This window comes from Stomoxys calcitrans, chromosome 5 (assembly GCF_963082655.1).
Source record: "Stomoxys calcitrans chromosome 5, idStoCalc2.1, whole genome shotgun sequence".
NCBI classification, from domain to species: Eukaryota; Metazoa; Arthropoda; class Insecta; order Diptera; family Muscidae; genus Stomoxys; species Stomoxys calcitrans.
In genome coordinates, this window is record NC_081556.1 from 150,870,906 (window position 1) to 150,896,043 (window position 25,138).

Below are 25,138 nucleotides of genomic sequence, written 5' to 3' on the forward strand. Positions count from 1 at the left end.
TCTGATGCTCTCGCCAAGTTTCGAACCCAAGCGTTCAGCGTCAAAGACGGACATGCTAGCCTCTGTGCTACGGTCCGATGAACATTCTAGAAAATATTTTATTGGAAACTTATTTTAGCACGGAAACATGATGATCAATTAAAAAAGTCAATTTATTGAGCACTTTTAGCACACTTGCAATTTAAATATCTGTTGCTAATCCTGAACATCCACTTGGTTATTATTTTATCATCACATAAGCGTAGCTGACAGAAATATTGGCAATTCTGTTAAATTGTTGATGATCAGCTGACTATAAAGTAATTCTTAACCAAAGGCTTATCTAAAAAATCTCATTTTAAAGAACTGCTATACAGCCATTCAGAATCACAGCTGTCAAATGTCCATCCACAATCATTCAAGAATGAGAGAGGCAGAGAAAGAGAGTCATCGTCATACTGTTCGTGTAGACCCGTGCAATAATTTTTGCTGTGTTTATGTGTTGTTTGGGGTCGGTTAAAGGTTGGCCTGGTGATTTTTGGATCACACAACAAGACTAGAGTTGAACTACCATGTCCCAATCAATGTCTGTCACACCCCTCGTTTCGGCTACTTTAATCAGTGCTCACAAACATAGTTATGTTTGTTGTTAGTTGACTTTGCTGTTGTTATTTGGTTTCGTTACTGTTGCTCTGTTGCTACTATCAGCCGAACAAACCAACCACCATGTGTGTGTGTGAGGATTTGACAATACAGTAACGGTGACAAACTTCAAATAAAAAGAGAGTACGGATAGCTTACATTGGTTTTGAAGTCTTTCAAGTTTTATGATGGCAAAATTTAATGTTTCATAAAGATCGCTGGAAACATTTCAACTATTGGTCATTATAGCAGCAAGAGGAGATACCCACCGCTATAGGTTAGGGGATATACTAATGTAGTCATTCTGCTTGTAATACCTCGAAATATTGAACTGCGTCCCCATAACTATATATATTCTTGATCGCTTCGATATTATGAGCCAATCTAACCATCTCCGTCCGTCTGTATAAAGAAGGCATAATAACTTTCGAAAGAGTAAAGCAAGATTTTGAATAGGTATATTTATTGGGTTGCCCAAAAAGTAATTGCGGATTTTTTAAAAGAAAGTAAATGCATTTTTAATAAAACTTAGAATGAACTTTAATCAAATATACTTTTTTTACATCTTTTTTCTAAAGCAAGCTAAAAGTAACAGCTGATAACTGACAGAAGAAAGAATGCAATTACAGAGTCACAAGCTGTGTAAAAATTTGTCAACGCCGACTATATGAAAAATCCGCAATTTCTTTTTGGGCAACCCAATACCTACAGCGGTAAAAAAAAGTATTCATCATTCAATGTTTTTTTTTTAATAAGTCTACAAAAGACAATTGGAATAAAAACATATTAAACTAATGATGCAGTAGTGCTTGTGTGATATATATGTACACAATTTCATTGTTTTTAAAGAAAAAAATAGTATTTATTGGAACAAAAAGGGCCATTTTACAGCTGAACACAAAAAATTAAACAAAAAAAGTATTCATCATTGCAAAAAAACAAAACAATAAATAACATAATTTAAAAAAATTAATACTTTGTTATTCGACCACCGCGTCTTATAACTTCTTTTAAACGGTTTGACATCGATTGGACTAATTTAGCGGTTATATTTTGGTCTATATTAGTCCATTCCTCCATTATCACCTGTTGCATTTGACTCTTGCTCGAAAATTTGCGCGTTCTCAATTTGCGTTCGAGATGTTCCCAAAGATGTTCAATTGGGTTCAAGTCGGGACTTTGAGGAGGAGTTTTAATGACTTTGGGGCAGTTATACAGCATCCACATCTTGGTATTTAAAGCAGAATGTTTGGGGTCATTATCTTGATAATATTGAAAGTTATTACCAAGCCCAAGTTTTACAGCAATATCTTTTAAATTCCTCTTTAAAATGTCAATGTAATACTTATGATCCATTACTCCATTAATAATTTCAAGATTTCCCGCTCCTGAAGCCGCCATACACCCCCAAACCATTAAACCATCTCCACCATGTTTTACAGTAGCAACTGTGTTTCGTTCTTCAAGCTCTGTATTTGGTTTTCTGTACACTATGACCTTTCCATCGCACCCAAAAAGATTAAACTTGCTCTCGTCTGCAAAAATGACTGTTTTCCAAAATGATTCGGGCTGTTTTACATACATTTTTGCGAAGTTTAGCCTTTTCACTCGGTTTATTTTATTTATAAAGGGCTTCTTACGTGCAGTTCTTCCTCTGTAACTATGCCTTTTGAGTGTATTTCGAATTGTTTGTGTAGTAACTTCCTTCCCTAAATATTCCATAGTGTTTTTTGCTAATGATGAATACTTTTTTTGACCGCTGTACTTCCTATTAGTTTAAGTCGGTCGGAATCATAGAGAACGGATGCAAAACAAAAAATCCACGCCAAGACTCAATAGGCCGGGGGGAATAGAACCGCAGTACACTGGTGGAATGATGCTATAGCTGAGCAACAAAGCAACTGCATTAAACTAAGACGTAGATATACGAGAGCTCGCCTCAGAAACACGGCTGAGACAGAACACGCTCTATACAAAAAGGCAAGAAAGTTAGTCGCTGCCGTAATAGAAAGAAACAAGAGGGAGGAATTAAGTGAAGATATAAACCGAAATCCTTGTAGCCTCGTATACAAAATTGTGATGGAAAAACTCGGCACACGGAGCCCAACAGCGGGGATGGACGGGAGAATAATGGATAATATATTCCACACACTCTTTCCCCGACACTACCGTAGAGAAAATGAAGTTTATGAAGAGCCCACTGACAACTTAACCCGTTTCTAACGAGTCTTCAGAGCAGAAAAGCCCTGGCCCTGACGGAATACCGGTCTAGGTCATCAGGCATATAGCTAAAAACAGACCGAAGTTTCATCTGAAAATGTTTAACCGGTGTCTTTTGGGAGATATCTTCCCGGAGGTATAGAAGAGACAAAAACTGGTACTCATAAACAATGGCGAAGGTGATCCAACATCCCCATCCTCATACAGACCATTGTGTATGGTGAATACGGCCGGCAAGCTTTTGGAGCGACTTATAGGCCAACGGCTACAGGTCCCCATCATTGAGGGCGATGGACTCTCAATGAGACAACATGGCTTCCGGGCAGGAAAGTCCACGATCGGAGCTCTCAGAGATTTGGTGGAGAAAGTAGAGGTGGCTAGGCAATGGAACCACCACTACAGGCCGATTGTCCTCTTGGCCACACTGGATGTGAAGAACGTAAGGTATGACGTCCTCCAAGCACTCACAGAGGATTTTAATATACTGGCGTATCTGATGAGAATAATGAGATATGACTTGTATAACAGGGTACTTATCTATAACTCTCAGGATTCTTTCTTGGACCGGATCTTTGGAATGCCAGTTGTGATGGAATACTTTGAACACAAATCCCAGACGGAAACTTTCAAACGATGTGAGACATACATTCTTACACTGCGAGCGCTGGTTCGAAAGACGCAGGGAATTGGAAACAGCTATTGCTGACGTTTCGCCTGAGACAATAGCCGAGAGGATGCTGGAAGACGAGAGGAAGTGGGAGGCGGTGATGAGATACACCGAACAAGTACTGCGTAGGAAAAAGGTGGAACTGGACACAGCTACTATGACGATGATATGGATAATCACCAGATATGGGCTCCACCTCGAAGTAATGCGAAAGCGGTTCCGAGGTGGAATTAATCCCCAGGGGTGACAAAGGGTGGGTTTTTAGCCGGTACCGTTAATAACGAAATCCGGAGTCACATGCGTAAATCAATTTTCCCATCCTGACCGGCGAAAAAAAATTAGTTTAAGTCGGTTGTGATTGTAAATCGGCCATATCGGTGAACTAGCTGCCATCTCGGATTTTGACTTCTTAAGCCTCTAGCAAAGCTTATTCGATTTAGCTCAAATTTCGCATGAGGTGTACTTATAACCTCATCTTCTCCCGAATAGCCTTGTGCGCTTCCAATGATCTTACATTTTTGGCGGATTTGGCAGAAATTTTGTACGTAAAACACACATGTGCGCTTCAATGTTCATTTGTGTAAATTTTTAATAGAATCTATGGTGGTGGGTTCCTAAGATTCGGCCCGACCGAATGACTATTTTTAGTCACCACATTCCACTGTGTATCAAGCGACAATAACATTAGCAAAATTTCCCCCCTCCTCCCCACTAAAACGAGCAAAAAAAACGTTGATAAGGGAGTCCGGCATAGGGCGAGAGACGTACTCGTCACATGCGTAAAGCATTTTTTCATCCTGACCCGTAAACAAAAATTAGTTTAAGTCGATTGTGATTGTAAATGGGTCATATCGGTGGGATAGCTGCCATATAAACCAATCTGGGATCTTGACTTCATAAGCCTCTAGAGGGCGCAATGCTTATTCGATTTAGCTGAAATTTCGCGTGACTTCTTGTAACTATGCCCAGTATGGACCAATTCGGCGTATCTATAACCTGATCTCCCCGTTAGCCTTCGGTGGTTCCAACAAGCTTATATTATTGGCTGATTTGGCAGAAATTTTGCACGTAAAGTTCACATGTGCGCTTCATTTGTCTACATTTTTAGTAGAATTTTTGGCTGTGGACTCCTAAGATTCGGCCCGACCGAATGCCTATTTTTAGTCACCACATTCCACTGTGTATCAAACGACAATAACATTAGCAAAATTTCCCCCTCCTCCCCACTAAAACGAACAAAAAAACATAGTTTTGTTGACCATTTCAACCATACATCCAGCCAGTCATTCTTTCATTCATTTATCCATCGACCAACAAACGCAAGCTTGACTCAAAACAATAGCCAATGGAGACGAAAACCCAAAGAGACAACAACAGAGTGAGCCGGCTGTTGCCGCCGCCGCCACCGTCATCGCCATCACAACGACATTCAGGCAGAAAAACAGCCCCAGCCAGCAGGCGCATACAAGCAACGCAACGTCTGTTTCGACAATCATTCGCGTTCATACCTTCGTCGCAATCAAAGTGTAAGCGGAGCAAACGTTGTGTTGTCGTCGGTAATGTGTTGTTGTTGCCGCCACCAATGCTGCCGCAGTAACCAAACAGCAGACATTCATTCACACAATCAAACAAAAGGAAGAAAAACCTAAGAAGCTTGAAAAAAAACATACGTCCCAAAAAAGCTTAAAAAAGAATAGCATAATAACAAAAACAACCAAAGAGTGTAGTGTATTTTTTTTTTGCAAGTCCGTATGTTAGTGGCACACAACGTACCGGGTAACGTAAGAAGACAACGTAACTGCTGTTGTTTTTTTTTTTTTGGTTTCAACAAAAACAAGAGGTGATAACAAATAAAAACAACAACACAAATTTAAATTTAAATTGCAATCATCCTCAAGAAACGTGTGGGGCTAAAGAGTTTTAAGGCAGTTCTATTTCTTTTGCCTTGGCTTCTTCTTCGTCGTGTGTATTGAAAAGCTAGGCCAGCGTTTGGCAGCAGCTGCTGTTCATCTAGCTGAGGCATGGTGCCTCCTGTGTTGTTATTGTTATGAGGACACAATTTAATGTTGTTGTATGACAACAACCAAACCATTAACAAAGAAGCCTCTTTAGCGATTACGGCAACAACGATAACAACAACAGTAACAGCAGCAATAATAAAAACAAGAGTGATATAAAACAAAACAAAAACCGTTGAAGCGGAAATTGAATTGAAACGAACGAAAAAAATAATAGAAGAGCACACAGCATTTGGTTTTAATTTGTGTTTTAGACAGTCGCCCAATTTAATTCAACGAGGCACGCTGGAATTGCCCCCCTTCCTGCCAAAAAAATATAAAAAAACATTACAAATTAACAAGAAACGTGCGTTTTATGTGAGTTCTGCAAAAACCCGTAACCGATATCAAACGAAATACCCCGCCAAAAAAAAAAAAACAAAACGAACTCACCAAGTCGATTGCCTTTGTCAGCCTATAGGTAGTGCGAGTATGTGTGTGTGTGATTTTGTGCGAGAGTTTTAATGGCTGCAATTCATTGACCAAAAAAAAGAGCGTGAGAAAAAAAAAACCAACCAACACTTTTGGGGAAAACGTGCGAATTTAAATGTTATCGGACTCTACAGGGCCAGTGGGAAACCTGTTCAGTGTCTAGTTAAGAAATTTCCCTATTGGGTCAGTGGAGCGTGCCTGGTGTCATTTATTTGTTTAGTCTTGCTTTGTCTTACTTAACCGCGTAAAGGAGCCCAAATAACGGCGGCTTTATTAAATTACCAATTTGTCTTCGTCTGTCTACATCGTCAGGTCTTTGTTGTTGCTGCAGCTGCTGTTGTTGCTGTCATTTCATCTAATAAAATGTGTTAATATGATCCTCTTGTTGTTTTTATTAGTGTAGCGGTTTAATGCGTGTGCTGTGCTGTGCATTGAGTGAGTGAGTGAGTAATGGCTGTGCTGCCGTTTTAAGTGTGAAATAAAGCAACAAAACCAGAAATAAATGAAACTCTGGCCATAAAAGAAATAACGAATTTAAATAATAAAAAAAACAAAAATATTAAACCATTTTACAACAACAAAAAATCCAAACATATATCATTGCTGTTATTGTATTAGACAAACGAACGCATAAACAAAACAACTTTGCATTTCATTAACAAGAAAATTTAAACAAAAAAAAACCCCTACAACAATAACAAGAAATCACCACACTCAACCACAACAACAACAACACTTGAGAAAGAAAATATAACAAAACGTACAACGAGTTAAGATTATTTGGATTACTTCAACCTCCTTTGTTCTTTCAATTGTGAATTTTCTCCAACAACGAACGAAGACAACTAGAAAGAAAAACAACAACAACAAAAGCAGCATAAGTTCTATGCCTTTGGGGTTTTTGGGGATTGCTGGATAGCAGACAACAACACACGTGTTCTGAGGTTTTTATTTTCATCAAAGAGGTTAGTATTGAACATTTTTTTACTCTCTTCTAATTTTGTTTTCTAAATTACCCATTGGCAATGGATTTTTCTTCACTCAAATAAACAGCAAGACCAAGTATTTTTTTTTTGAATGAAATCATTATTAGCCATAAACATATTTTAGGGAATAGGTACATCCTACGAGTTTAAAAACACGACAACAAAAGAGTCTCAAATAAAAGGCCTTGGGAAATAGACTTCAAAATCTGTGATTAATATCTGTGGGTTCAACCAATAAAAAAATATACGGGATAAAGAATTTGAGGCTGCCCCATCGGGATCAAGAATCGGTAAACTGTCCTACACTCAAACGGAAATATAAGCCCAGCGGGACGATATGTGATTCAAATGAAAGTTATTTGGGACTAGAGACCGAAGCAGATATCCTAGGTTAGGGTTAATGTGGGTTTCAAATAGAAAAACGTGTGTCTGGGAGCCTTTTCATCCACAAAAACAAACTCAAAAGGATATAAAGATATTCCAGCGGGAGCAGGAATCTGGGTGCGGTGTTATAAACCCTCCAAAACTGTTATGTTGGCTGATCAGAACAATGTGGGATTAAAACGAAAAGTTCTTGAGAGTAGTATAGGAATCTGATATTTAGAAAGCCAATCAGGACAAATGGTCATGTAGGCATATAGGGATAATTTGGGATTAAAACAAAAGGTACTTGGTAGTGGAACTGAGTAGTCCGATAATGACAGTATGAAATGAAAATTATATGAAAGTAGATTACGAATCTAGCATCAATATTCGGGATCAATAATGTCAGATCTGTCCCATTACCAAAATTATTCTCCCAAACGGTTATGTAGGCCGATGTGGTATGCGAATCTGCTTCCAAAAGGCTGATCAGGACAATATGGTATCCCGGTGATGTGGAATCTGAAATGGCTCACTGCCAATATGATGTCTCCAAACAGATACTTAGGCCATTGGGGAAATAAGGTCTTAGATGAAAGGTTTTTGGGTGTTCGGTGCAAATCTTAAATACGAAATTGGGGTACAGTTGATCCAAAAAAGCACCAAATCAGACAAAAATTGTAGGCTCGTAGGGACAGTAAAATACTGGGAGATCGTTTGAAATGAGAGTTCTTTCAGATAATAAACCATACTTGACATCGTTGTTGGAAGTTGTATCAAAACACCAAATACAAAATTTCATCCAAATTCGATAACAATTGCGGGGAGCTAAATATGTCAAATCGGGAGATCGGTTTTTATGGGGTACAGTTACATCATGTTATAGAATTAAAAAATTAAAATTAAGAATTAAACACGGCGTTGACAAAGATGTTATCAGATCAACCAAAAATGTTTATAAATCAACAACAGTTTTTACAAATGAGAGGTCCACACCGGTTTACATTCTGACAACGTCTAGTGCACAGTGTTTTTAAAAGTAAGTTTGGCAATGTTGATGAATTTTTTGTTCTTAGCATTGATGATTAGTTTGTAGCAGAATAGCGGAAAGTAAGGCTTACTCTTCTCTTACTGCGCAAAGGAAAGATAGGGAACTTATTGAGCCATGTTGCAAAACACCGTACTAAATACTGGTTGGGTTTGTAGGGCACGTTACTAAATTTGACAAAGGTGTTGATTACGATACATAGTGTATCAGAAGTCGCAATCAAAGTGTTTTGGATAATGACACACACTTGCCCAATTTAGTTATTTGCTATGTCATTGTTTGAATAGAAAGCATCGAATACGATCTCGGGCTAGAGGATGTTTGAAGAATCACAAAAAGATTTTAATGATCAAAATAAAAGAGCGCGAACAGTCAAAATAAAACTGTTTAACATATTTTCTATAAAAATTATTTTAAAAATTTTCCTCTAAATTGAAAAATTTACTCATGAACATTCAATTAAGGAACAGGGGAGACTTGTCTCATATCAATGAGTGCAATCCGATTAAAGTTGAAGCTCAATGCTAAGCCTGCCAAGTCCGAACAGCGTGCTGGGATTTTAAACCAGGGTTTCGGTGTCATATGCGGACATGCTAACCTCTGCGCCACGGTGGCTGGATAAGAATTTCTATAGAAGCAAAATTTTCAAAAAAAAAAATAAAATTTTTACATTTTTTTTTTTTCAAAATTAGAGAAAATTTTTCTATAACCATAAAATTTAAAAAAAAAACATTTAAATTATACTTTAAAAAAATTTAAACAACAAAATTTTCAAAAAATGTTTTTAAAAATAAATCTTTAATTAATTTCTCTTGAAAAACTATGGAAAAATATTTTTTAACAATTTTATATAAAACAAAAAATTAGTATTTTTTTAAAATTTCTATGAAATGTTAAAAAAACTTTCTTTACAAATAAAATTAAAATAAAAAAAAAATTATTTCTATCTAAATTTATTTATAAAATTAGTTTTTTTTAGCTTTTTTAACATTTATTTTTATTTAAAAATTTGAAAATAATTTTCTAATAAAATTTTCAAAATGATTTTTTATAGAAATAAAATTGTACAAAAAAAAAATTTCTGTAAAAATAGTTTTCCAAAAAAAAAAAATTTTATACAAAAACATTTTGCAAAAATTTTTTATAAATAAATTTTTTAAAATATTTTGCAAGAAAATAACATTTTTAAAATTTTTGTGTTTTAAAATGCTACAGCAAAATTTTAAAAAAATTTTCAATGAAAATACAAGGAAAATACATGTGGTGGAAAAGACTAGCTGTTCTTCTGTGACAAAACGCAAAAATCTATAATACGCAAAGAAAACTTGATTACGGATATTGACTTTTTGAGCCTCTAGAGAGCGCAATTCTGAAATTTAGCATGAGGTGTTTTGTTAAGACTTCCAATGACTGTGGTAAGTATGGTGCAAATCGGTACATAACCTGATATAGCTGCCATATAAACCGATCTTGGATCTTGACTTCTTGAGCCTCTTGGGGCGCATTTTTCGTCCAATTTGACTGACATTTTGCAAGTGATGTTTTGGTATCATTTCCAACAATTATGCTTAGTATGTCTCAAATCGGTTCATAGCTGCCATATAAACCGATCTTGGTTCTTGACTTCTTGAGCCGCTAGAGGGCGCAGTTCTCATCCGATTTGGCTGAAATTTTGCGTGAGGTGTTTCGTGATGACTTCCAACAACTGTGCTAAGTATGGTGTAAATCGGTTCATAACCTGATATAGCTGCCATATAAACCGATCTGGGATCTTGACGTCTTGATCCTCTAGAGGACGCGATTCTTATCCGATTTGACTGAAATTTTGCATGAGGTGTTTTGTTGCGACTTTCAGCAACTGTACTAAGTATGGTTCAAATCAGTTCATAACCTGGTATAGCTGCCATACAAACCGATCTGGGATCTTGACTTCTTGAGCCAATAGAGCGCGCAATTCTCATCCAATTTAGCTGAAATTTTGCATGAGGTGTTTTGTTATGACTTCCAATGACTGTGGTAATTATGGTGAAAATCGGTACATAATCTGGTATAGATGTCATATTAACCGATCTTGGATCTTGACTTCCTGGGCCGCTAGAGGGCGGATGAGAATCCGATTTGGCTGAAATTTTGCACGTGGTGTTTTTGTAGCACTTCCAACAACTATGCTAAGTATGATTCAAATTTGTTCATAATCTGGTACAGCTGTCATGTAAACCGATCTGGGATCTTGACTTCTTGAGCCGCTAGAGGGCGCAATTCTCATCTGATTTGGCTGAAATTTTGCGTGAGGTTATTTGATATTTGACTTCCAATAACTGTGCTAAGTATGGCGTAAATCGGTGTAGAACCTGGTATAGCTGCCATATAAACCGATCTTGGATCTTGACTTCTTGAGCCAATAGAGGGTGCAATTCTTATCCGATTTGGCTGTAATTTTGCAGGAATTTTTTTGTTATGACTTCCAACAACTGTGCTAAGTAAGAACCTGATATAGCTGCCATAAAAACCAATCTGGGATCTTAACTTGTATTCCATAATTATGTGCTTTGTTTGTTTTCACTCTTGCCCATGAAATTGGTTAATGAATTAGGCTTCAAATAATGACTATTTTTCATTTTCTATTTTTGTATATTTTTTTAATTTTTTTTAACAAAAAACTACTTTCATTTGAAGTCTAAAAGTTACAATTGTAGCCTAATGACCTTGCCATATGTCTAGTAGACATTGTCTGTGGTTGTTTTAAGGTTCATATTTTGGCCAACAATTTGTTTGGAAAGAATTTCAATTTTAATTACAGTGATTTACAAGATATATAATTATGTTGAAAAATTACTTTTCAAATCTTTAACAGTTCGAAAACACATTTCATGCCAAAGCGTCAGAGGAAAAATAGATCAAACCAAATGGCCTCAAAGCTTGATGCTAATGATACCTTGGTGTTGAGGTTATTATGGCAGATTGAGAATTTCATTTCTCAAACTCGAAAGTCTAGAGAAAATTTAATATTTACTTAAACTATGTTCAAAACATACATAATTTATAAATTGAATGATATACGAAACATTTCCCCCTTCTGAACTAGGCATTCACAAGGCATTTTTATGGGAATGTTTGTAAGTTTCTGTGTGTGAGTTATTTCAAATAAAATTTTCAAATTTTACGATCGTTTAGCCAACCAGTTGGTCAGTAATTACTGACCGTAGACCTGGTTTGGTTGTCATGGAGAATAACAAACTTCTTAGAATGGAAAACACTTATGTAAAAGGGTAGTTAGTAAACTGAGAAGAACACGTGCGTAACTAAATAGTTTTATTGCAGGCATTCAAACATGCATGAGAAATAAACATTTTCAAAAAAAAATTCCCATGTAAATTGTTATCGAATAGTAAATTTCGAATATCGAAATAGAAATGATTTTGAAAAAAATAAAATTAAAAAAATTTAATAATTCTGTCACTTTTGATCTATTGAACTGAGAGCATAGGCTTCCAGTTGGTCTATATCTCCAAAGGGTTAAAGTGAAACACTTTTGGCTTGCCTAACTATCTGATAGCTAAAACTTTTAAGGTTCTTCTTGATTTTAATGACTTCTTTGTAGAAGAAAATGCTCATGGTATTTTTACACTCGCTAAAAATTTGATTAAATACAAAATAATATCCTTTCTTACTAACCCCTTAAAGTATGCAGCATTAGTTAAACACAACCCAATTTCTTTTTTACAACAAAAAAAAATACACCCCGAAAAATACAATTAAAAAATCAAATCTAAGAAGCAATTAGAAAACAATTCATGTAATACACCAAAATTAAAAGGCAAACCAGAAAGGATAATTAATAAAATGTCCTTGCGGACCAAGCAGGAAAAAACCAAAACAATGGCAAACCATTTGCCACTTAATTCCTCAGGCTGGCGGATGGCAATACCAGGGACATGGTAGCAACAGAAGCATTACCATAAAAACAACTGACATTCGATATTTTCAATGCCATGGTATGGCAGGGAGACCCAAAGACTCCACGTTCACAACAGACAACACAGCATTTATTGTTCGCCTTGCCACAAAATGCAATGACTAATCATTTTTTTCATAGATTCCAAAGGTAGCTTAGCATAACACCTTGCCCTGAATGCATGCATTCGATACAAATGTATTGTGCTTTTTATGCTCCTTTGAAATTAAGTTTTGCATTAAATGGGCGCTCAACTAACCCTTACCGCATGAAATGATCTGAAGCAAGGTAAAGGTAGTCTCGCGTTCGTTTATTCATTCATTGGTTGTTGCTTTCTTTCACGAAGTTTCATGAATTTAACCACAGGAAGGGAAAAGTCCTTGCAAATGGGGATGAACAAAGCACCAAGGGAGGAGCACTGGGAAGCAACAATCCTTAATTGAATTTCTTTTTTCAAAGAATACCAAAAGCAGGGCAGGTTGAAAGGAAACTTGACGTTATTAAGAATAATTAATTTGCCATAGAACAATACATAAGATATTTTAAGTGATACATTTGCAATCATTTGTGTTTTAGTGTAAATGGGGGAAAAGTTAGAACAGGGAGAAAAATAAATTAAATAAAAAAAATTTTAAAAAATAAATAAAATAATATAAAATAAAATATAATAAAATAAAAAAACGATATAAAAAAATAAAATAAAATAAAAAAACGATATAAAAAAATAAAATAAAATGAAGTGAAATGAAATGATATGGAATGAAATGGAATGGAATGGAATGGAATGGAATGGAATGGAATGGAATGAAATGAAATGAAATTGAATGAAATGAAATAAAATGGAATGAAATTGAATGGAATGGAATGAAATGAAATGAAATGAAATGAAATGGAATGGAATGGAATGGAATGGAATGGAATGAAATGAAATGAAATGAAATGAAATGAAATGAAATGAAATGAAATGAAATGAAATGAAATGAAATGAAATGAAATGAAATGAAATGAAATGAAATGAAATGAAATGAAATGAAATGGAATGAAATGAAATGGAATGAAATGAAATGGAATGAAATAAAATGGAATAGAATGAAGTAAAATCAATAAAATAAAATAAAATAAATTAAAATAAAATAAAATAAAATAAAATAAAATAAAATAAAATAAAATAAAATAAAATAAAATAAAATAAAATAAAATAAAATAAAATAAAATAAAACAAAATAAAATAAAATAAAATAAAATAAAATAAAATAAAATAAAATAAATTAAAATAAAATAAAATAAAATAAAATAAAATAAAATAAAATAAAATAAAATAAAATAAAATAAAATAAAATAAAATAAAATAAAATAAAATAAAATAAAATAAAATAAAATAAAATAAAATAAAATAAAATAAAATAAAATAAAATAAAATAAAATAAAATAAAATAAAATAAAATAAAATAAAATAAAATAAAATAAAATAAAATAAAATAAAATAAAATAAAATAAAATAATATAGAATAAAATAAAATAAAATAAAATAAATTAGAATAAAATAAAATAAAATAAAATAAAATATAAATTTAAAAAACTAATAAATAAAATAAAAAATTTAAAGGGCGTATAGTTCGGCCAGGCCAAGTTTTGGATACCCACCACCTTGGATATATATGTAAACCACCTTTCGTCATAATCCGGTGGGAATTGCATAATTTATGCAATTTGGGCCAAATTGAAGAAGCATGTCGATGACCTTAAGACAACTCACTGTCCCAAATTACGTCGAAATCGGATAATTAATGCGTTTTTTATGCGTCCACGACCTTAAATCGAGATATTGGTCTATATGACAGCTAAATCCAAATCTGGACCGATAGGGGCATAATTGAAGAGGCCTGTCGAAAGGTCTAACACAACTCACTGTCTTAAATTTTGGCCAAATCGGACAATAAATGCCCTTTTTATGGGGCCAAGACCTTAAATCGAAAGATCGGTCTTTATGTCAGCTATATCCAAATCTGGACCGATCAGGGTCGAGTTGCAGAAAGATGCCGAGAGACCGAACACAACTCACTGTCCCAAATTTTGGCGACATTTGACAATAAATGTGCCTTTTATGGGTCCAAAACCCTAAATCGAGAAATCGGTCTATATGGCTGCTATATCCAAATCTAGACCGATCTGGGCCAAATTAAAGAGTAATGTTGATGGGGCTAACTTACCTAACTGTCCCAAATTTCGGCGAAATCGGATAAAAAATGCACTTTTTATGGGCCCAAAAATGTCGAGAGATCGAGACGTCTATATGGCACCTAAATTCAAATCTGGTCTGATCAAGGCCGAATAGAAGATGGATATCGAAGGGCCTAACACAACTCACTGTCCCAAATTTTGGCAAATTCGGACAATAAATGCGCTTTTATGGGCCCAAGACATTAAATCGAGAGATCAATCTATATGGCAGCTATATCCAAATCTGAACCAATCTGGGCCAAATATAAGGTGGATATCGAAGGACCTAACGCAACTCACGGTCCCAAATTTCAGCAAAATCGGATAACAAATGTGGCTTTTATGGGCCTAAAACCATAAATCGGCGGAACGGTCTATATGGGGGCTATACCAAGATAAAGTCCGATGTAGCCCATCTTCGAACTTATCCTGGTTATAGACAAAAAATGAGTGTGTGTAAAGTTTCAGCTCAATATCTCTATTTTTAAAGACTGTACCGTGATTTTGACAGACAGACGGACGGACATGGCTAGATCGTCCTAGATTTTTAAGCTGATTAATAATATTGGGTTGCCCAAAAAGTAATTGCGGATATTTCATATAGTCGGCGTTGACAAATTTTTTCACAGCTTGTGACTCTGTAATTGCATTCTTTCTTCTGTCAGTTATCAGCTGTTACTTTTAGCTTGCTTTAGAAAAAAGTGTAAAAAAAGTATATTTGATTAAAGTTCATTCTAAGTTTTATTAAAAATGTATTTACTTTCTTTTAAAAAATCCGCAATTACTTTTTGGGCAACCCAATATCTATACTTTATAGGGCCGGAACCGGCATTTCGATGTGTTGCAAATGCAATGACAAAATGAATATACCCCCATCCTTCGGTGGTGTGTATAAAAATGTAGCACCCTATTTTCACCACGGTATCATTATGCACCATCTTTGATAATTTCAAGAAAATCACTTCAGCGGTTTTTGAGTTGAGTTGAGTTTTTGAGGTGGTGGGTATAAAAATGTAGTACCCTATTTTCACCACGGTATCATTATGCACCATCTTTGAAAATTTCAAGAAAATCCCTTCAGCGGTTTTTGAGTTGAGTTGAGTTTTTGAGGTGGTGAGTATAAAAATGTAGTACCCTATTTTCACCACGGTATCATTGTGCACCATTTTTGAAAATTTCAAGAAAATCGATTCAGCGGTTTTTGAGTCTATACGGAACATAAACAAACAAACACAAAAAGATTTTTATATATACAATTTTTTTGACTTTTTTAAATTTTGTTATTTGTATTAGAAACAGATAACCCCATGGTCTGCAGCCTGACAATATGCGATTGTATTTTGTAAAAATTGTATTTCTATTTAAAATTGAAGCTGCTTGTCAGTTATTATTTTACCTTACCACTGTTTTTCTCAGTGCTCTAAAGCTAAGAATGTTGGTTGATAAAACGCAATTTCACCCACTTTGTCTTCGCATAGGGGTTCCTAGAAAGTAAAACACTTTCAATTGTAAAGTTCCCCATCATTTGTCTTGCCAACTTGGGGCGATGGGAGAAAATTACCAACTTGGCACAAACTATGATCATCATCACCTTTTCCTTTGCCATACCCCTGCTTGCCAATATTATTGACCCAATTACAGGTGAATAACTTCAATTGTTTCACAGTCATGCTGGTGTGATCAGGGGAATGACTAAATGGCTGACTGACTGACTGACTGACTGACTTGTCTGTCTGTTTGTCTCTTTGATAGTGGCATATGGTGGTTGCTTGGCCTGTTGCCTTGCTGGCTGACTGCTTATCTAACTCGGTGTTGGTTGTTGTTGTTGTTTTTTTTTTAATTTTTCTATTCTTTAATGCAATTAAATTATCATCAATCAGTTGTTATTTGTATAAATTTTGTACGAACTGAACACAGTCGTAGCTGACATTTACTATAAGCGTTAATTTGATTGCTAATGGAATTCCTGAGCTTTGTTTGTAGCGCATCGCAAGCGACATATTTGTGGAAGTGGAATTAAAGTTTTATGTTCTTATCTGTGTTTTATGCATAGTTTGTAGAAAATTGATTGAAAGTGCTGTTTTGTGATGTTTCATTATAGACCGAACGCGTTCACCTGAGGTAGCAGGTAATCATAGCTCAGCGGGCACGTGGCTATGTCACAGGAAAATTTTGATACTTTACTTTAATTGGCTATGACAGAATATTTGTTCCACTAGCCGAACGTAGAATGGCGTTCCAAGCGACTCAATCTTCTGCGCTTATTCTAAAATCTCTGACACCAAGTTTCGAGGTGTCTCCCACCATTTGATCTTTCCATTGGGCTTTTGGTCTTCTCGGTTTGCATGTAACACCGTGTTTGCCTTCAAAAGACTTCTTTGCTGGAGCTTCTTCATCCATTCTGACAACATGAACAAGCCAACGCAGCCGTTGCATTTTGATGCGTGTTACTATATTATCGTCGTCATACAGCTCATGGTTCATACGCCACCTATATTCTCCACTAACGCAAACTGGTCCATATATTGGGTTGATATCCCATGTTTTGGGGCACTGAACTTCATTTCCGTTGGGAATAAATAACGAATTTGATATCTATTTTCAGTAAAAAGTACCGGTGGCCGCCCCAGACTGAAAACGTCCTCCAAACGGTTCATATTTACCGTTCATGGCGATATGGGGCTCAAATTAAAGTGATTTGGAAGTGCAGCACGAATTTGATATCCATATTTGATTCGAAATGTCTGAGGTGCCATCCCTCCCCTAATGAGAACATTACCCTAAGGAAGAACATTACCCTCAGGAACCGATTAGAGGCAAATTCTCACACATCAATGAGTGATTTCCTATTCAAATTTAAACTCAATGATAAGGAACCGAGTTCGAACGGCGTCCCGCATGTGCAACACTTCTTTGGGGAAAATTTTTTAAATGACCATGCGTGGCAATGTACCTCGCAAATGTCGCCAACATTAAGAGGGGATAAACAACGCTTTGTTCGATGTTCTCGCCAGGATTCGAACGCGCTCAGCGTCATAGGCTACAATGGCACGAATTCGATATCCGCATTCCGGGCGAAGTGTCCCCACCCTAATGAGATATTAGAGAGTTAAAAAGGGTGCAGCGGAACGGGCCCGGTTCGTCTAGTGTAGGATAAAATTACTTTAGGAGTGTTCGTATGATTCGTCTGCACTGAATTATTAATAAATTCAAATACTGTTGCCAATAAGCTCTCCCGGGAACATGACGCCTCTGTCTTGTAATTTATGGTTATTTTCTTATCCATTTCCATGGAATCTGTAAATATTGAAATTATGATCAGATTATGATCTTTACAGTTTTTGTTGTTTTCAAAAGCTGGCTTTAGTATTCAGACTTTAGTCATAATCCTCAAAAACCGCCCAGCATCAAACCGAGCCAAATGAACAACAACTTCAACATCAACCCAAATTCAATCGTGACAATTGTGTGAAAATTTACAATTTATAAATAATTTATTATTGTTATTATGGTGGCAACATTTTAGGTGCATAATTTCAGCACAATGCTGATGATGATGATGATGAATAAACATTAGACTCGCTAGCCGTTTGGCTAAAGGCAATTTGCAGCATTGAGCTGTATTTTGGGAAAATGAATTCCACGTTCAAGTTGTACTTTTCAAGCTATGATTTGATTTCAATCATTTACCTTCAAAATTATATTTGCTCTACAGTTGGGGGGTGGTGTGTGTGTGTGTGTGTATGCGTGTTTGCATACTGTGCTGGTTAGCATCATGACTTTAGTGTCATGCACATTAAAACCAGGGATCTTGTGAGAGTGAGAGTGAGAGCGAGAGCCATTTCTACTTCAGACATTACTTTTAAACATAGTTAAGACTTAAAAGGAAAATGTACAAAAGCAGGCAAAAGTAGCTGAAACTCAAGCTAAGGCTAACAATGAGTGCCCTAGCACAGAAGATTCATTATACTCACCACCGCAGGATGGTGAGTATAATGCAATACATCGAAATATCCATTTCCGACCGTATCTTATAGATAAAATTCAATTTGTGTTTGTTTGTTTGTATGTTTGTTTGTATATTTGTTTGTATGTTTATTTGTATGTTTGTTTGTTTGTTTAGTTGTTTGTCGGTTTGTTTGTTTGTTCCGTATAGACTCAAAAACGGTCGAACCGATTGCCTTGAAATTTTCACAGATTGTGTAGGTTGGTCTGGAAAGAAACATAGGCTATACAATTTTTTGATTTCGTGAAGGGGGCGGGCCCTCCCCCCTACGACAAAAGTACTACCCAAAAATAAAAGTGGATCGATCGCGACAATATGGGATTCAAATGAAAGGAATTCAAGAGTATAGTACAAATTTAATAATAAAAGTAGGGTCCAAGTAGGGTCTTGGGGGGCCGCCCCAAGCCCCAAAACCCCTTAAGATAGGTTTATCTGACGATCATGACAATATGGGACTCAAATGAAAGGTATTCTGCAGTAGATTACGGTTCGGCTAGTAAAGTATATATATTCTTGATCAGCGTAAAAATCTAAGACGATCTAGCCATATTCGTCCGTCTGTCTGTTGAAATCACGCTACAAACTTTAAAAATTGAGATATTGAGCTGAAACTTTGCACCGATTTTTTTTTGTCCATAAGCAGGTTTAGTTCGAAAATGGGATATATCGGACTATATCTTGATATAGCCCCCATATAGACCGATCTCTCGATTGCAGGTTTTGGGCCCAAAAAAGGCGCATTTATTATCCGATTTTGAAATTTGGGACAGTGAGTTGTGTTAGACCACTTGACATCTTTCTTCAATTTGGCCTAGATCGGTCCAGATTTGGATATAGCTGCCATATAGACCGATCTCGCAATTTAAGGCCTTAGGCTCAAAAAAGGCGCATTTAATGTCCGATTTTGCAGAAATTTGGGACAGTGAGTTGTGTAAGGCCTTTCGACATCTTTCTTCAAATTGGCTCAGATCGGTCCAGATTTGGATATAGCTGCCATATAGACCGATATTCCGATTTAGGGACTTAGGCACATAAAACCCACATTTATTATTCGATTGTACTGAAATTTGGGAAAGTGAGTTTTCTTAGGCCCTTCGACGTCTTTCTTCAATTTGGCCCACATAGGTCCAGATTTGGATATAGCTGCCATATAGACCGATATTCCGATTTAGGGTCTTAGGCACATAAAACCCACATTTATTACCCGATTTTACTGAAATTTGGGAAAGTGAGTTGTGTTAGGCCCTTCGACATCTTTCTACAACTCGATTCAGATCGGTCCACATTTGGATATAGCTGCCATATAGACCGATCTCTCAATTAAAGGTTTTGAGCCCATAAAAGGCGCATTTAATGTCCGATTTCGCCGAAATTTGGGATAGTGAGTTGTGTTAGGCCCTTAGACAACTTCATTTTTGCCCAGATCGGTCCAGATTTGCATATAGCTGCCATATAAACCGATATCTCGGTTTAAAGTCTTGGCCCCATTAAAGGCGCATTTATAACCCGATTTCACTGAAATTTGACACTCTGACTTATGTTAGGCTTTTCGACATCTGCGTCGTATATGGTTCAGATCGGTTAATTTTTACATATATAGCTGCTAAAAAACAATATTTTGTTATACACAATTGAACAATGACTTGACTGGGCATACACCCATAGAACAAATCAAGCACGGCGTTGACAAAGTGGCCACTTTCGTTCATAAAAGTGAATCAACACACAGATGTTATTAAATCAACAACAAATATTTATAAACCAACAACAGTTATATTAAACAAAACGTCCATAGACGTTCACATTCTGACAACCTCTAGTGCACAGTTTATTTAAAGATTTTTTGTGCTGATGAGTATCGAACCTGTGTTCCATCAATCTCATTGTGTGTTTTCACACGCCTTACCGCATTGCACAACTTCCGGCTATACACATGCAAGGTTTCAAGAGTATACATACACATGTCGAGAGGATAATGTCCACAACGGTCATTGCAGGAATCAATAACGCCTGTTCACAAAATCATTCACGCTTGTTGACAATATTGCCAACAACGCCCGTATATGATAATGGCAACGTTGACGCATGATTTTGCAACATATTTTTCCTATATATGTAAGGTATGCCTTTTTCACCGGATTTTGACGAAAGGTGTTTGACGTATATACCCGAGGTGGTGGGTATCCAAAGTTCGGCCCGGCCGAACTTAACGCCTTTTTACTTGTTTTGTTTCAAATAACTTCTACAAAGTCTTCATGCCAATTGTCTTGTCTTTAAGACGCCTCCAACTAAGTTATAAAAAATTAGGCCTAACAAGAGTTAATTGAGGGCAATCATCATCTACTACGACGCCATTATTATGAAAGCCCCTCGCCAACATCATCATTCTCATTATGGTTTTTGACTAGCCGACCAGGTAAACTAATGATGTAAAGATTAGCTCCATCAAAAATTGGAATTGGACATCACTCAAAATAGAGCCAATGAAAGGTCTACAATCTGACCGCAGATAATGCTGGTACATGTTCTTATTTAATGTTTGTTGTTGTTGTTGTCCCCACATTACCAAAGTAAGTCAAAGCTTGCTATTTGGTTACATGGAATTGACTGTGTTTTTGCCCTGAGGCTCTTTCTTTTTCCTCACTTAACAAAATGATTTGGCAAAAAACACCATAACGGTTGAACATTTTTCATCGTTTTTTTGTTTCTCATTTCATAAACAAGAATTCCACAAAAAAAAGTAAACAAACATATCATCATCTTTATCATCATGATGCTGATCCTCCATTTTGTCATCATCATCATCATCGAATTTGCTTCGAGAGAAGAAATACCCCCAATTTAGGGACAAACATTTAGACCACAAAGTTATGCCACATGTTTTTTTTCTACGTTTCGTTTGTCATAGCTGCTTCAATCACACAGTGGCTGGCTGGATGTTTATCTAGCAAATCTTGTTAGAACCAACACTAGCGAACTTAAAGTTTTAATAGCCTTTTCAAAAAATACTAGAGCATATTTGTCATGGCTGGTGATATGTGTAGAGGTAGAGCCAATTGTAGCTGCTTCTTGTGAGTTGTTGGTGGATTTTTTTCTTTTCATTTCAAGATTTTGGATGACAGATAATTTTGAATTGCTGAAAGAACGTGTTTGGTTTAATTGCTTAACTTTAGGGTTAATTACTCGATGTCTACCCTCTGCGAACTGTTCCAATGCTCTCTTGTTATAAATCAACGAAACGTTGCAAAAACAATTGTTTAACCAGTTGCAAAAGTTTATTATCAAAAGAATATGGCTTAATTTTGTTTGTTGTGTTTGGCTTGTAAGAGATTATCCCATAACGATAGAGATTTTAAGTTTTCATGAGTATTAACTGGGAAAGCACTGTGGTCTTCTTTTATATTGGGTTGCCCAAAAAGTAAATGCGGATTTTTCATATAGTCGGCGTTGACAAATTTTTTCACAGTTTGTGACTCTGTAATTGCATTCTTTCTTCTGTCAGTTATCTGCTGTTACTTTTAGCTTGCTTTAGAAAAAAGTGTAAAAAAAAGTATATTTGATTAAAGTTCATTCCAAGTTTTGTTAAAAATGCATTTACTTTCTTTTAAAAAATCCGCAATTACTTTTTGGGCAACCAATAGAAGTCAAAGTATTGGCAAAGATACAAATTGCTAACAGGTTCTTACACGACTCAAAATCGACTGAAACGCCTAAAACTTTGTAAATTTTTTAGAGAATTTTTTTCTAAATTTTATTTTTATGGGAAATCTTAAAATTGTATTTATTTTATAAAATTTTTTATCAATTTTCTTCCTATGGAAATTTTTTTAAAACTTTTTTTTATAACTTTTTTTTGTAAAAAAAATTTTTTAAAAGCTTTTTTTTTATAACTTTTTTTTGTAGAATTTTTTTTTTAAAATTAATTTTTTTAAAAAATCTTTTCTTATTCCTTTAGAAAACATTGTAAAAATTTTATTTCCATAGGAAATTTTGTGGAAATTTTATTTCCATAGAAAATTTTGTCAAAATTTCATTTTTAACGCAAACTTTGGCAAAATTTTATTTTTATAGAAAATTTTGGAAAATTTTTTTTAAAGAAAATGTCAAAAATTTTATTTCTATAGAAGATTTTGGCAAAATTTTATTTTTATAGAAAATTTTGTCACAAAATTTATTTCTGTAGAAGATTTTGTCAAAATTTTACTTCTATAGAACTTCCATAAAAATATATGGAATATATTGTCAACATTTTATTTTCATAGAAAATTTCGTCAAAATTTTATTTTTATGGACAATTTTGTGAAAATTTATTTCCACACAAAATTTCGTAAAAATTCTTTTTATTGAAAAATTTTTTCAACAATTTTTATTAAAGAAAATTTTATCAAACAATTTTTAATTGAAAAATTTTGTCAATTTTTTTTTATAAAAAAAGATTTTATCAAAATTTATTTATAGAAAATTTTGTCAAATTTTATTTTAATAATAAATTATGTTAAAATTTTATTTGTGAAAAAAATTTTGTAAAATTTTGTTTTAATAAATATTTTGTCACAATTTTATTTTTTTAGAGGATTTAGTCAAATTTTTTTTTTCATATACATTTTTTTAAAAATTTTATTTTTATATAAAATTTTTTTAAAAATTTTATATCTTGTCACAATTTTATTTTTTTTAGAGGATTTAGTCAAAATTTTATTTTTATATAAATTTTTTTAAAAAATTTTATTTTTATATAAAATTTTTTTAAAAATTTTATTTTCATATACAATTTTTTTTAAAAATGTTGATTTTATAAATATTTTTTTAAAATAAAATTTTTCATAGAAAATTTTTGTCAACATGTTATTATAACAGAAAATTTTTACAAAATTTCAGTTTTATAGAAAAATTTTTTTTTAATTTTTTTATAAAATTTTTTTTAAAAACTTTTTTTCAAAATTTTTTTTTATTAAAACTTTTTTATAAATTTTTTTTTCAAAATTTTTTTTTCACAGAAAATTTGTTCATAATTTTATTTTTAAAGAAATTTTGGTAAGAATTTAATTTTTATAGAAAACTAGCTGAACCGGGCCCGCTCCATTGCGCCTTCTTTTATTTTATATGGAACAAAATATCTTTTAAATATTTATTTTCGACAATTAAAGAGCTTTTAATAAAATGCCATGCTACGAAAAATGTATATGCATATCGCTTGACTAACAATATAAGTGGCTGTATGTAAATTCCATATGATCTTTATTGGACCACGAGTTCGCTCGGAGGGTTTAATGCCATTCTAAAAAGACTTTATATCCGCCCGATATTCTCATGATGTGCGATTTAGGAGTGTTTATGGGGGTGAGGTGGTACCCTAGACCCTTGGCCCTGAAAAAAATATTAGCATCGTGCTCTTGTCTCAAATACCATATATTCTAACCCCATATTGGCATTGGTTGAAGTAGAGTATATAGGATGAGGCGTCCCCCAAACACTTAGCACCAAAATTGGTTATCAAATTACTTTTCCAATCTCAAATACTTTTCATTTGAGCCACATAATGTTATGGTCGGCAAATTTTTACACTTTGGGGGTTTTTGGGGGAAAAGCGGTGCCCCAAATACATGATCCCACAGTTGGATATTCGTATTCAACTCCCAAATACCTGTATTTGAGCCCCATATTGCGATGGTGAATAAATAATTGCTGTTTGTGGTCTATTTTGGGAAAGGGGTTGACCCCCAGAAAATTGGTCCCCGAAGTGGGTATCAATTTCATATGAGCCCCACATTGATATGGTCGGTAAATATGCCCGATTTAGGGGTGTTTTGGGGTGTGGGGTGGTCCTGAAAAAATATCAGCTACGTGCTCTTTTCTCATGTATCTATATCTCATTTATTTGAACCCCATATTGGCAATTTTTGTTTTTAGGTTACTATAAGAGGTCACACAAAATGTCGCTTAAATCACAACACCCATCGCCGAGACTGTTTCTGAAAATTTGGGTAAAGGCCTTCCTTCAGATATCAAATAATTGAGTGCCCTTTTTCACCACGGGATCATTATGCACCATCTGTGAAAATTTCAAGAAAATCAGTTTAGCCGTTTATGAGTCTATACGGAACAGTCAAACAAACAAACCAATTTACAAACAAATACAAATAAGACTAGCTGAGCCCGGCCCACTCTGCTGCGCCCGATAATGTTATGTTGGAGAAAAGTCCTCTAAATTTCTGCCTAATAAGAGTTGAAAATATATTCCAATTTTCCTATGTATTTTTCTACTCTCAAATACCTCTTACTTAAACCCCAAGTAAGTAAAAGTCCTGTTTGGGGGTGTGGTGGACCCAAAGAAGCTTAGTCCCTAAAGTGAAAGTCAATTTCGTGCTCTACTCCCAAAGATCTTTCATTTAAGATCCATACTGTCATGGTCGGTAAATATGTCCGATTTGAGGGGTTTCGTAGGTCACCCTACGAAACACTAAGTCCCACAATTGGATATCAGATTAGTTTTCTTTCAGATTTTGATAGGAAATTTTTAGTTTTAGCCTACTGTAAATGTGCAAACAAATGTTCGTTTAAAT

General features: G+C 34.7%; 1 protein-coding gene across 10 annotated transcripts in view; it reads left to right on the forward strand.

Moving 5' to 3' along the window:
* The first annotated feature begins 4,986 nt into the window (after nucleotides 1-4,986).
* Nucleotides 4,987-25,138, forward strand: part of LOC106081450 (uncharacterized) — a 207,009-nt gene continuing 186,857 nt past the window's right edge. For 7 of the 10 annotated variants that reach the window (XM_059369462.1, XM_059369468.1, XM_059369469.1 and 4 more), the window contains exons 1-2: nucleotides 4,987-5,348; nucleotides 6,396-6,962. The gene's annotated coding sequence lies outside the window, so the exon portion shown is untranslated. The remainder of the gene's footprint in view (nucleotides 5,349-6,395; nucleotides 6,963-25,138) is intronic. The other 3 variants (XM_059369463.1, XM_059369465.1, XM_059369464.1) reach the window with 3 other exon arrangements.